The sequence below is a fragment of the Typopeltis vanoorti genome, chromosome 21, assembly GCF_054136105.1.
Source record: "Typopeltis vanoorti isolate ZY-2024b chromosome 21, IOZ_Tvanoo_1.0, whole genome shotgun sequence".
In the NCBI taxonomy this organism is placed as follows: domain Eukaryota; kingdom Metazoa; phylum Arthropoda; class Arachnida; order Uropygi; family Thelyphonidae; genus Typopeltis; species Typopeltis vanoorti.
The window spans coordinates 38,904,003-38,918,160 of NC_143569.1; positions in this window are offsets into that span (position 1 = coordinate 38,904,003).

A 14,158-nucleotide genomic window follows, 5' to 3' on the forward strand; every position below is an offset into this window, starting at 1 on the left:
TACTTATTTTTTTAAGGGGCGACCGATAAAAGTTTGAACCTGGGTGGAAAATACCCTTGGGTCGCCCCTGGTCATATGACTAGTAAATACGGAAGGTGGATAAACATAGTATGCAGTAGAATAAGTAAGGAAGGTTACGAGAGAAAAAGCGAGCACTGCTAATTAGAATAACGGTATTTCAAAGGTGCAGTAACCAAGCAGGATTTATAAATAGCAAGAAGTAATAGCAATACATATTAATTGAACTGTATAAATAATCCTTTCTATTACCGATTTCCAACGATTTTTTTCTAGTTTTATTAATTGTTCATTTACCGCACTATTGTATTATTATTGCGGGAGCTTGGCCGTTCGGTAGTATTGAAGCGGGAGTTAAGCCAGAAAGCAAAGCTGGCTGTCTTCAATACAGGCTATGTCCCCATCCTCACTTATGGTCATGAGAGTTGGGTAATGACCGAAAGAATGCGGACACGAATCCAAACGGCTGAAATGTGGTTCCTTCGAGGGGTTGGGGCTGACAAGACTCGACAGAGTCAGAAGCTTTGCAATTCGGGAAACCCTGAATACTGAACCGCTGCTTCTCCGTGTTGAGAGATCACAGTTACGTTGGTATGGGCACCTGGTCAGAATGCCACAAGAGACTCCCTCAGTAGGCCCTCTTTGCCAAGCCAGAGCGTGGGAGGCCACGTGGAAGGCCAATGACTCACTGGATAGATTAATCTAAATCCTTGGGTGGACACATTTGGGAATCCCACCAGAACACCTGAGCTTGGTGGCAGAGGATCATGACCATTGGAAGTTCTTCTTGCAGCTGTTTCCCCCACAACCCAATTAGGAAAGGTGGGCCTTGAAGATGTATGTATGTATGTATGTTGTATTAATATTCATAAATTACTTTTTTAAATCGATCCATGACTTGTAACATTTGATATGTGCTTCACTTTTTTTCATGGCGCTCTAATGGTCTCGATAAATGTTGCCAATCGCAATAACCAACTGCATTTGGCCACATTATTTTTATAGTTTACAAGGAAAACAATATACTGAATTTTTGCATTTAGAATACAATAACCAATTTCGGTGTATCTTTTTTGTTATTAGTTAATAGTTTATAGTTATAATCTACTGAAAATGATCTGTTTTTTTTTCCATCTTTTGGAAAATCAATATCATATATTTGTTTTGGTCCAACATCTATTAGAATCATATGGAGATTATCTGTTATTTTTAAAGGCCACTTTCCTGATTCATCAAAATCATGCTCAAGTATAGAATTCATAAGAGAGTTTTCAGTTGTTATACTTGTATTGCACACGCTTTTGTCACCTGTTTCTTCCGGTGAACCGAGTGAGTTGTTGAGCGCTTCAGAAGTGAAAGATGGATTTTCTAAGCATCGTTTTTAGCAGCTATAGAATCTTCAGTTAAATGTATGGGAAGAAGAAGAATATTCAAAATTTTCTCGAGCAACTGAAGATTTGTCTGTATATGAAGATGTAGATGCTAAATAATTGGAAATAGGAGTAGTAAAGTTTTTACATTTTCTTCTTTCTGTGCTCTTCGTTTTCCATATTCTGCTCCAGAAAATCTTTTTCTTCCGTCTGACATCTAAAAAGTAAGAGTTGTTAATAATATTATATTAGTTAAATTTAACGATGTAGGATATACCAAGAAATTAATATTTTTACTATTAATGATTATACTGCATTGTACAATCCAAATTAGATATTAGCTACATAAAATAAATATTTGGTATTTGTTTCTTACCGCCCTATCAATGTTGTCACCCGGGTGCGGTGCACCCTCGGGTTGACGCGGCCCTGCATATGACTATGAACACTCGAAAATTTATTTGTAATACCACCAGTATTATTTATATCTGCAGAAGACTTAGTAATACATCCGGTAAATCTCTCTCTCTCTCTCTCTCTCTCTCTCTCTCTCTCTCTCTCTCTCCCTCTCTTACTAGCATGAGTTCCTTCAATAAAGTTTATATAAATAGTCGTGGTTCTCAAGTACTTAAACTGCGCTTTTGTTACTTTAGTTGTTTCTTTCCCGCTCACAAGTTCGATTTTTAGGAACAGTGCAGTTGTAAAAATAAAAAAATCAGGCAGCACTCTATTTGCATATAAATAAAACACATTTAATTACAATACTAACAAAGAACATTAAATACGTGATAGGGAGGTTACTCTCTCTCTACCTATCCTTTAGACTTTTAGCATAAAGAACCAAAATTTCCTTATTCAAAACAAGATAACAATACCATATGATTACTCGATTACTCCTCTGCGTATTTATTTCAATTACTGACATTAATTTACTCTCAAAGAGATTGGCTAATAATGCCAGGTTATCTCACAAGTTATATTTCAATCAATAACAGATCAGAGGACTTTCTTCGATACTCCTTATTACTAATTCTTATCAGTCCATCTATAACATATCTCCTAGATTACAAAAGTAATTTACAATTAAAGATGGAATTTACAGAGGCTCTTTGTCGCATATTCTTTGAAAGGTTCTGCATAAAAGTTTCTATGCCCTTTTTCTTTCCTCAGGCCTTGGCTTTCATTTGGAGAGTCTTGCTTCAATGGGGGGGGGGGGTTCGTTGAATTACTGGCGGGCCTTGGACTGCAATTTTTCTGGTACGCAAAAAAAGCTCAGGCAAGCGTTTCACCATACAGGCTTGAAAATCGTCCTGCGACCTTTTACTCCAGTTGACTTCCCAAGGCGAAAAGGACATCCGACACTCTTGGCTCGGGTTCGCCGTAACTTCTGGTTCTCTGACGACTGCCTCTGGTTCGGATTCCGCCTATGGTCTGCAGCTCGCCTCCGCTCTGGTTCCGACTGTCCTCTGCTGTGGTTCCAACTGCCTCTGTCTTTAGTAACTAGGGCTTTCCTCTCCTCTTTTGACGACTTCTGATGACTCTCTGCTGACGACTGCCTCTGGCTCTCTTCGGTAACAGCGCTTCGCATCTGCTCTCGGCAGCTAGATCTCGGCTCGCCTCTGTAAGCAACTGGACCTGGAATCCCCTCTGTCAGCAACTGGACCTGGACTCTCCTTACGAAGATTGGCTCAGTCCCCTTTTATTTTCCTTTCTCTGCACTTTGCACCAAGGGTTGCATACCAGAAGAAATCGGAGTTCTCCTTGATCCTTTCGTTGAAGCTGGCCCGTTCTTTTTTCTCCTCCGTGAGCTCTTTTTTTCTTGTCTTGTCGGGCAGCGGAAACTTCTCTAAAACTAGCGGACCTCTTTGATATTTTCCTTGTCTTGTCGCGCAGTGGAAACTTCTCTAAAACTAGCTTTGAAGGTGTTCATGCGCAGAGCATACAAACAACTTTCTCACACACTTCATCGTAAACACCTTTTTTATGCCCTCATATGGAGGTATTATACAAAACTTCCGATTGCAAAGAATTGTCTTTGTTTTTGACATTCTATAAACTTTAATTACAACAGCAAATACAATCAATTCCTATAGGGTTACTTACAAAAATATCTAGCATAAAAAACATAGAAACAAACAAGGTTATTTACATTTCTCATGGGACTTGACCTCTATAAAAATTAATGTAAAGCGCTTTCATATTTTAAAAGCTACAATAGAGTTTTACAATACCTACAAAGAAATTCCATAAGCTGGAAGCGCTGCTATAATCCTGTCTACCCGAACGTGTACAGGATTATAGTAGGTCTACCCATAGGTTTACCCGAACGTCTACTAGCAATAATAATCCTATAAGCACAAAAGCTTAGTTTTGTGCTTATAGCTTACATAAAAGCTATAAGCGCAAACGTCATCAGGCTGACATGTCATCATAACCACTGGCTGACATGTCATCATAACCACTGGCTGACATGTCATCAAGTCCGACTGGTGTGCTCACATTCATATTTTACCCTATACATAACACCTCCTCTCCTTTACCTCAATTTTGATATGTAATTCTGTCTCATCTGCAACTGCAAAATCTCGTCTTGCATGATAACTCATTTTCAAAATGATTACTCAGCAACTCAACTATATCTTTGCTTCTTTCGTCTTCTTACCATAAGCACTGTTTAAACCCATCCTACTACAGTCATTTTCCCACTTACGTGTCAAAACGCAAACACTCTTTTGCGTTACCCTGGCCTCATTAGCTAATTTTCTCTCATTATATAATTCAGTCTTTCTTACCGAATAAGTCACCTATCTGGCTTGCACACTGTACGGATCACAATTTTCATTATATTTCCCCCACAGTGTTTTCCTTTTTTGGAACGCCTTCCTTATATCTCTGCTAATTCACATCATTTCCACTTGGTTTATCTTCCTGATCATGGGTAGTCTGATACAGTTTCTCTCAAACAATAACCGATTATTTCCAATGCACTGCTGACATTCCTTCTTTGTAGCTTCTCGAGTCATGACACTGCTCCAAGATGACTCCTAAATCCCTCAAAATTATCAGCTTTATGGTTCAATATAAACCCATTCTTGACAGAGAATTCCACAATTTCCCAGAACAAGCCTGGATGGTCACTGTCCCCAATTGGAGGCAGAGTGTCTACCTTGGTTATGGATACATCTCCTGATGCCATTAACAGATTCTACACCATTAAAACTTTTGTCCCATCTATAACACGTTGTTTCATGTGATTATCCCTTAGCAACTGTATAAATCTCTCTTCCATCTTACCATGCAACCTCTCCTCCCTACAGACGATGTCCCCATAGTTTGTCTTCCGTAATAATTGTTTCGTCCGCTTTCATAGTGCTAATCTGCCAATACATGGAATCTATATGTTCCTGTATACCCATAGTCTACAGCAGCATCTAACACTTATTTCCACCTAATTGCATCTTCCCCACCAAGCTAAAATTTATTAAAATTGATGTCATTTCGTCTATCAAATACAGTCCATAGATAAATTATCTGGACATCATTCCTACTACTACTACTACTGCAATCTTCTCATGGACTCATTAGTAATCATAGCCATTCACTCTCAATTTTGTTCTGCCATACAGATTACAATATAATATAATATATTATATATTATTTATATATGTATGTATATTACACACTATATATAGTATAAAAAAATCAGCTAACGCCTTTTTGTTCCCATGTGGGAAGTAGGCGAGGCCGTTTCACTCTATATAACTTTTTGGAGAATGAGCGGGCAGTTCAATCTCCACTGGTAACCAGTCAGAGATAGCTGACCCAATTATTCCCTGATTAGGTATGCAGTGAAGAAGGCGGTAACCAAGTGCCCATCTCGTGGTTCCTAACCATAACAATATTTTTAATATCTGAAAATGGTTTGGGTTCGACGGTCGATTTTCTTGAGTTTGCGGGACGAAAAACCCGAGTTTCTGGGAGAAAAAACCCGCTTACCCCTGCCTGAGATCGACAAACTCGGGAATGGTAGAAAAAAAGGCTTAGAAAAATTTCCGCTAGTCAAGATTTGAACCACCAGATTCTTTTCTCTCTATATACTATACTGTATATATAGTATACCATACTATATATTTATATATATTCAGCTAATCAGCTAATAAATTTAATTGTTAATTCTAGTTCTCGGATCTAAGTCAGTATATATAAATATGAATATATATATATATATATATATATATATATATATATATATTATTGATGTTCTGATATATACAGGGTGTTCGGGATAAATTTGACAGTTTCGTAAGGAAAAAGAAAATCTTCTTTGTATCTATTAAATTTAATGAATTGACAAAAAAACATTACAGGCAGAGTTAATTACAATACTATCAACAAGATTTACTCAAAATAACCACCATTAGCATCGATCACAGCTTCAATTCTGCTTCGGAACCTCGAACAAGCTGATGCCACAGTCTCCCTGGGAAGGGCCGCAAAAACTGTTTTAATTTTATCCATTAACTGGGCTTTTGTATTACTGGAAGTGCGATTGGTGTCTTTTTCAACTGCGCCCCATACAAAATAATCCATGGGGTTAAGGTCTGGGGAGTTTGGAGGCCAAACATTTGGACTGGTGAAGTCGTAGAAATTTTCAGACAACCATTTTTGACTTTTCCCAGAGGTGTGGCAAGGGGCCGAATCCTGCTGCCATACATACGGCCTACCATTGGCTACCCTTGTTATCCAGGGCTTGACTACAGTTAGCAACTCCACGAACAAAGCCCGAATTCCAATGCCAGGGTTCTTCAACACCTGTTCCTGCAGATTTGCGAGGAATTCTGCTGTACGAACGCAATCAGATCGTCTGCTAGGGATCTTTCTTCTTGCTACATCCTCGTAGTCACCATTGCAAGTCTCTAGTTCATGCCTGATTGTTTTTACTGTATTCAGGGAGCATTGGGCAGCAGTCGTAATATCCTTATTTTGATGGCGGGCATGAATCATCATGATACAAGTTATTCTCTTCCATGATTCAGGTGGGTTCCAGCTATCCATCCTTTCTGACATCTTGTATATGAATGAAGAAGGGTCCAAACTTTTAAATGAAGAGATGTGTGTGTTAATACATGTAACTTACGGAAAAATATAATTAATTATAAATATGTCAAATTTATCCCGAACACCCTGTATATATATTATTGATTACTGACTGAGAGCGAGATATATGGCAGCTATCTCTGATTGGCTACTAGTGGAGATTGAACTGCCCACTCAGTCTCCAAAAGCTAGATAGGGTATAAAGGCCTCACCTATTTCCTTATAGGGAAATAGGTGAGGCCTTATTATATATACTGACTTAGATCCGAGAACTAGAATTAACAATTAAATTTATTCAAAACGAAACATGTTTCATGCGTCTGATTTAACGAGTGTGCCAATATTGGATAGCAGAGCTGAAAGAGTCCGGTGGATTATATATAAAGTATATAAGGTTATTATTTATATGATGGGGGCCATAACAATTTCCTTAGACTCGACTATGCGGTGCTCCACCTCGTCACTGCATATATGAAGGTTTGAAGTTGTTGTCCAGTTTATCTCATGTTGATGGCCTTCATCATTTGTGTTTACTGAAAACAGTACTTGGCTTGATAGGGCACTTGCTCTAGTTCTTTTGTAGGCAATGTCCCTCTGGTGTTTTTCCAGATGTAGGAGGATGGATTTTTCAGTTTGGCCATAGTATTGTTTTCCGCAGTCACACGTGATTTTGTACACTCCTGGGAATTGCAGATGGTTGTGAGCTTGTTTGTATTTGCTTAAAATCGATCTTAGTTTAGGAAGAGTAGAGAAGCAGGTTTTTATGTTGAACTTTCGTAAAATTCTTCTTAGTTTCGTGGAAAGCGAGCTGATGTATGGTAAGGAAATATAACCTTTGGGGTTGTCTTATGTTTCTGAGTTGTTTTGATGGCGGCGGTACAGATGCTTATTAATAGTTTTCGACGAGTAGCCATTACTTGTGAAGGTTCTTTGTAGATGTTGTAGTTCACTCTTTAGCTCTTCATCATCTGACAGTATAGATCTGGCACGATGTGCTAGAGTTGAGATGATACCCACTTTCTGTGCAGGATAGTGATGTGAGGACGCATGTAGGTATCTATCCGTGTGTGTAGATTTTCTAAAGATTGAGATTTTTATAGAATCAGATGTCTTAGTAAGTCTTACATCCAGGAAGGGAAGAGATCCATTTTCTTCAATCTCCATTGTAAATTTCAAGTTATGGTGGAAGTTGTTTAAATGAATGAAAAAAGACTGAAGGTTATCGTTTTATTATTATTATTATTATTATTACGGGCAACTCCAGGGAGTCATTAGACTCATCGAGGGAGGCCCCAAATCATTTTCATCACAACTATTCGACATTCATACAGTATCTATCATACCTCGCCTTAAACTCATTCACTGTCACAGCATCCACCACAGACACAGGGAGCGCATTCCACTCATTCACTACTCTAAAAGTAAAGAACCCAGCTCTAACACCTTTACTAACCACACTTTTGCCCAGTTTCCATGGATGTCCCCTAGTCCTCCCACAACCAGCCCTGTTCTCAAAAATATCTTCTGAATTAATTTTATAGAAACCCTTCAGTAATTTGAATGTCTCAATCATATCTCCCCTCCTCCGCCTATCAACCAATTTTTGCAACCCACAAATCCTCAACCTGTTCTCATACGGTTCATTCCACAGACCTGCTATCATCTTGGTCACTCGCCTCTGGATCCTCTCCACCTCCTCCCCATCAAGAAGAAACCTAGGTGACCAAATCTGAGCACAGTAGTCGAGATGAGGTCTTATCAAGGCTCGATACAGAGGAACAATAACCTGCTTGTCTCTGCTTGTCAACGTATTCTTCAGCAACCAAGTGATTTGATGAGCTGATTTGGCCACTTTTGCAATGTGTCCCCTAAATTTCAATTCCTTATCCACCAACACTCCTAAATCTCGTGCCTCATCAATTTCCTGGAGCACGGTTCCACCAATGCAGTAAACTGCCTCCCATCTTTTCACCCCAAAATGCATAACCTTACATTTTGCCACATTTTGCCACATAGGAAGAGTAGAGAAGCAGGTTTTTATGTTGAACTTTCGTAAAATTCTTCTTAGTTTCGTGGAAAGCGAGCTGATGTATGGTAAGGAAATATAACCTTTGGGGTTGTCTTGTGTTTCTGAGTTGTTTTGATGGCGGCGGTACAGATGCATATTAATAGTTTTCGACGAGTAGCCACTTTATATATATAACACCTTTTTTATATATAACAACTTCACGTCAATTTGACGGTATGCATGGGCGTGCATCCACAGAAAATTTTCCAGGAGGGGGAAAAGCTTGGAGACAAATAAAAAAAATAAAAATAAAAATAAAAATAAAATTTTTTTTTTTTTGATTTTTTTTTTAACAGACAAAATTTTCCATAGCCGAGGGTTTAAGGTTACATATCTCAATCACTTTTACGATTATAATTTGGGAATTTTTTACTCGAGCCCGGGGGAGTTCCCCGTTTGTCTGCAGACGTCTAAGACCATATGATTGCATTTTTATCGATGTATGAAAGTTCTGAGAGTGCATAGCGCATCAGCGATCATCTTAATTGGCCTCATGCAATTAATTGCAGGATAACTTTGATATTTCTGCGTAGAGTGGGGGAACAATCTGTTTGTTTTGAGATTTATAAGAAAACAATGAAGGAAAATGCTATATTTGGTTGGCATTTCTGAAATACTCAAAGATGAAAATATGTGTCCCATGATTTATAAGACATGTTAGAATTGGAAATGAAAAGAAAGAATAAGTGTGAGCAGATATACTTTCATTAATGGTAAAAATATTATTAATAATTAACATTTGTGATATGCGTGTCCTATAAGTTGTTGGGTAGAGGGAATAGCACGATCCTATAAAGTCTAGACATTAATAAGTGAATTTATGATGGCATAATTAAAAAAAAAAAACTTACGAGGAAACAAATAATGGCAGGAATAAATATCGTTTGATGGAGCAGCAAATCATCTCGTCAAATTTGTTGCCCATGTTATGTGTATTTTCTCTGGTTTGTGAACATTTTGCTCCGTTTAACAAGAAATTTCTTTTGTTTACTGAGACTCAGTATACATAACATCCGATCATTATCGGAATTATCCACACTTTCGAGAACCTGAACATTCATCAGTTTTTTTTTTTTTTTTTTTAGTATCAGTAGTTCTTCTGTCTTATCAATTTCACATATGCTGGTATTTTGTTGTAGATCAACAACGTCTTATAATATACAGAATATTCATTTTTATTCAAGAATAGATATTTTTTACTGTCTCTTGTTTCTGAAGACTAGAATAAAAAGTCTCTATATACCATTAAAAAACTTTGCAACCTCAACAGTTGCTATAATGCACAAGCAAAAGAAAAAACAATTAGCATTTTTCTCCTAACATCCACTTTCAAATTTTCAGTTGTTTGTAATATACATCGGATACGAAAAGAGCTCAGCTCATGACAAGTGACAACGTTCAATTGGATTGGTTGACACAACAACCAATCACAGACGCTAGGTGCAGAGTGAGCTCAAAATTTTAGCTCACCCAGCCCCGCCTTCTCAGCGATTTAAAAATATTAGAAAGCTAAGAATTTTACTCGCTACGCCTCTACATCTTTTCGAAGGGCGCAAAGGTGTATGCATTTTGAAAGCACACCCGGGATCGAAAAGTGCCCTTTTCATGAAGCACTAATGCTTCATTATCCTCGTGAAGAAGGCAATGAAGCATTAGTATATTGTGTTTATTTTTAGGAATCATGCAACTCTACAAAAAATTGGGGGAGTCTGTAACGGGAATATATGCAAAAATATAATATTGATGATACTAATATTTCGTAGATGAGCACTGCACGCCTAGCACACCCGGAATATTCGTCCCTGATATATATATATATATATATATATATATCAGGTATGGAGCGAAGTTTTGGGAGCGTAGTGAAGCAAGTTCTGAAGTTAAAATTTCTTGAGAATTTTAGGCAGTTTTGGTGAAAGAGAGTTGTGTAAGGCAAAAAAATAAAGGCTCGGGGGGGGGGGGGGGGAGTAAAGGATCTTCAGAAGCAGTTGAGTGATGGAGAGAAAGAAATTTGCCAATCTTATTAGGAGAGAAACCATTATTAATGAAAGTATTTTTAAGAAAAAGGAGCTCATTTTCAATTTCTGTTTCTTCTGTTAATAAAGATTTGGCCCGGTGTGCTAAGGTGGAAATAATACCAAATTTTTGCGGAGGGTAGTGATGGGAAGAAGCATGAAGGTATCTGTCAGTATGAGTAGGTTTTCTAAAAATTGAGATTTTAATACTTTCAGAACATCTGGTAGGCTTCAGATCTAGAAAGGGGGAGGCAGTCATCGGATTCCAGTTCGAAGGTAAAAGAGATTTTTTCATGAAACTTTTTTAGATGGTCCAAAAATAAATTGAGGTTGTTGACACCGTCTTCTCAGATGAGGAATATAATCTTCTATATAACGATACCAAAATATTGGTTTAAGGGGAAAGAGTTAATAGATTTTTCTTCAAAATCGTTAAGAAATATATCTGCGAGAATCGGAAATACTGGCCTACCCATGACCAGACCTAAGATTTTTAAGTAGATCCTATTGTGATATTTGAAGTATTTTGACTGCTAAATCCATCCTTTTACGCATGGATGAACACCATAGGAATATTTCCTACAACAGGACTAGAGCCAGCGCTCACTCTAGCCACGTTCTTTTTTCTGTTAACTCAGATGAAGGCCGCCAACACATTGTGGACTGGACACAAACTTCTGATATCCATGTGTGCTACGATGAACTTGAAAGAAAGATTGTGGAATCTAGAGAAATTAACATAGATTCTTCCCATATAAACAACAGCCTAAGTTTCAATCTCTCTGACGCACACAGTGCCTCTATTCAATACTGGCGCACTCATGCCAGAACGTAGTCAACTTTTATTTGGAACTCAAGCTCGCATTACTGCTTTCAAAATGTACTAGTGTCTTTTGTACTAGTACTGTTAATGCAATTTTTAAGTCTCTGTTATTTTTTGTATATTTCTTTGATTGCGATACCTGAAGAAGTTGATCCATTAAACGAAACTAATAAATGAGTAGTATCTTATATATATATATATATATATATATATATATATATATATATATATATATATATATATATAAATTATAAAAGAAAAGAAAAAACGCTAAACACTGAAGGTTAAAAAAACTATGAACAACATAGAGTCTCTATACATAATTAACATGAAAACCTTGTAGTTGTATTTAAAGCTGTTCTTTCGTTTGTTGCATTGTTGGGAGAGTGCATGCTTCCAGCATCACATGAACTCCAGTACATGATTACAGCTGAGTGACTATCTGGGAGGTTGTAGCTCAAGTTATTATTTAGATGTTCAGTGTTGAGGATAATTTGCCTAGATTCTAAGATTTTTCTCTCAAATTCATCATGGCAACGAAAGATGTTAGTAGATCTGTCCCAGCGGACTGCATGACTTATGTTTTAATCATTAGGATCAACTGAGAAAAGGATATGGCTTGCCTGTTGTCTCTTGTAAGCAATGTCCCTCATGTGTTCCTCCATCCGCAATTCCATACATTTGTCCGTCTGGACAAAATAAGGAATATCACAATCACACCATATTTTGTACACACTAGGATATTTAAGATGATGATGACAAGGTTTTGGGTGGCTTATTAGGGAGCGTATTTTCGGAAGTGGAGTGAACAAAGTTCTGCCATTGTATTTTTTTAGAACCTTGGCTAATTTTCGTGAAACCGAACTTATGTAAGGAATAGATGTATTGCCTTTAAATGTATTTATTACTTCTTGTGATGACCAGAAGGATTAAGAAGGAATTTTTCAATAATTCTTTCAGAATATCCATTAAGTACGAAAGTAGTTTTAAGATAGTTGATTTCTTTTTGAAGTTCATTTAGGTCATCAAGAAGAGAGTGAGCTCTATGTCCCTAGGTAGAAATTATTCCAAGTTTTTGGGAAGGGAAGTGATGGGACTGACTATGAAGATATATTTTGGTATTTAGGCTTTCCATACATCGAAATTTTAAGTTTACCAGAAGAGCAGGTAAGTTTTACATCTAGAAAAGGAAGGGAACTATCATTTTCAAGTTCTGCTGTGAACTTTATGCTTGGATGTCGACTATTTAGATGTTCCAGAAAATCCATTAGGGAATCATGTCCATGGCTCCAAATGAGTAGGTTTTCTCTAGATTCGAAATTCAGGCTTATATATACCTGAATGTTGATAAAATAATCATTCAGGTGATTATAAAATAACGTCAAGTGTTCAGAGCTCTCTAGCGCGTAATGTATTGGAGGAAACACACCAATATTCGGTAAATGTACAGAGTGGAACACTGGGATTCGATTTAACGGGAAAAAATAGCACCAAAAGTCACCAACAGGGGAAATTTTGGGGCTGCCAATTTAATTTTAGTAGGTGTGACTAATGAATGACTAAATGGCAAATAAGAGACAGCACACATATATTTAATGACGTTTATTGTTCATTACAAATGAGGTTCAATATGACCACCATTCTGATATTCCAGGAACTGCATAAGGTGCATGACATTTTCCACAGTGGCCCGCAACCTATCGGAATTGATTTTTCTCACGTGTATCGTTATTCGATCTTTCAAATTTTTATCGGGTACATGTCCTTGATACACAATGCTTTTAAGAAATACCCACAGCTAAAACTCACATGGATTGAGATCAGGCAATCTCGGTGGCCATGGCGTGGGAAATGTACAACTAACGATTCTTCTGTCAGAGAAATGTTGTCGCAAATCACGCTGTACTTGAAGTCCGATGTGGGGTGGTGCACCATCCTGCATGAAGATGGTCGAATCGAGACATCCTCTTTGCAGCAGTTGTGGAACCACAAAGTTCTGTAGCATATTGGCATACCTGTTAGCATTGACGGAACAGGTCAATGGTCTATTTTAGCGATTTTCCTCGTAAAAGTATGGACTGATGATAAAAGACGCCATAAATCCGCACCACACTGTGACTTTGGGCGAGTGGATAGGCTTCTGCAGACACACGTGCCGATTAGTTGCAGCCAAAATGCGACAGTTGCATGTGTTAATATCGCCGTTCAAATAAAAGTGCGCTTCGTCACTCCATAAAATCTGCCATAACCATGCATCATCCACTTACATGCGCGCTAGGAATCTCAAAGATAAGTCGATTCGTGTGGTCGAATCACCAGGGCGCAATTCTTGAACATGAATGATTTTATAGTGGTAAAACTTCAACATCTGATGTAGGATTTTCCACACCATTGTGTATGCGATATCCGTTTGCCAGAATATTGTTCGAGCACTGCTGGTACCCTGCACATTCGTCATCTCCTGTTCCACAATAGCAATTGCTGCTTGTTTAACTTGTTGGTGATTGATTTGTTTGCATCCCCTGTCTAACTGCACTGCAAGAGTTCCAGTAGTTTCAAATCGCCGAATCAGTTTTTGTAAGTTTGTTACGCTAATCGGTCCTTTTCGTAAATTTTTCATATGCCGTAAATCGCGAAGACAAGAACTGGCATTATTGTTCCGCTGATAATAGAGTATGACTAACAAAGCACGCTCATGTAAGGAAAGAGGCATCGACAAGCAGTTCGTCAACGAATAATAAGAAATCTCACAGGTCTTCCTTTTATT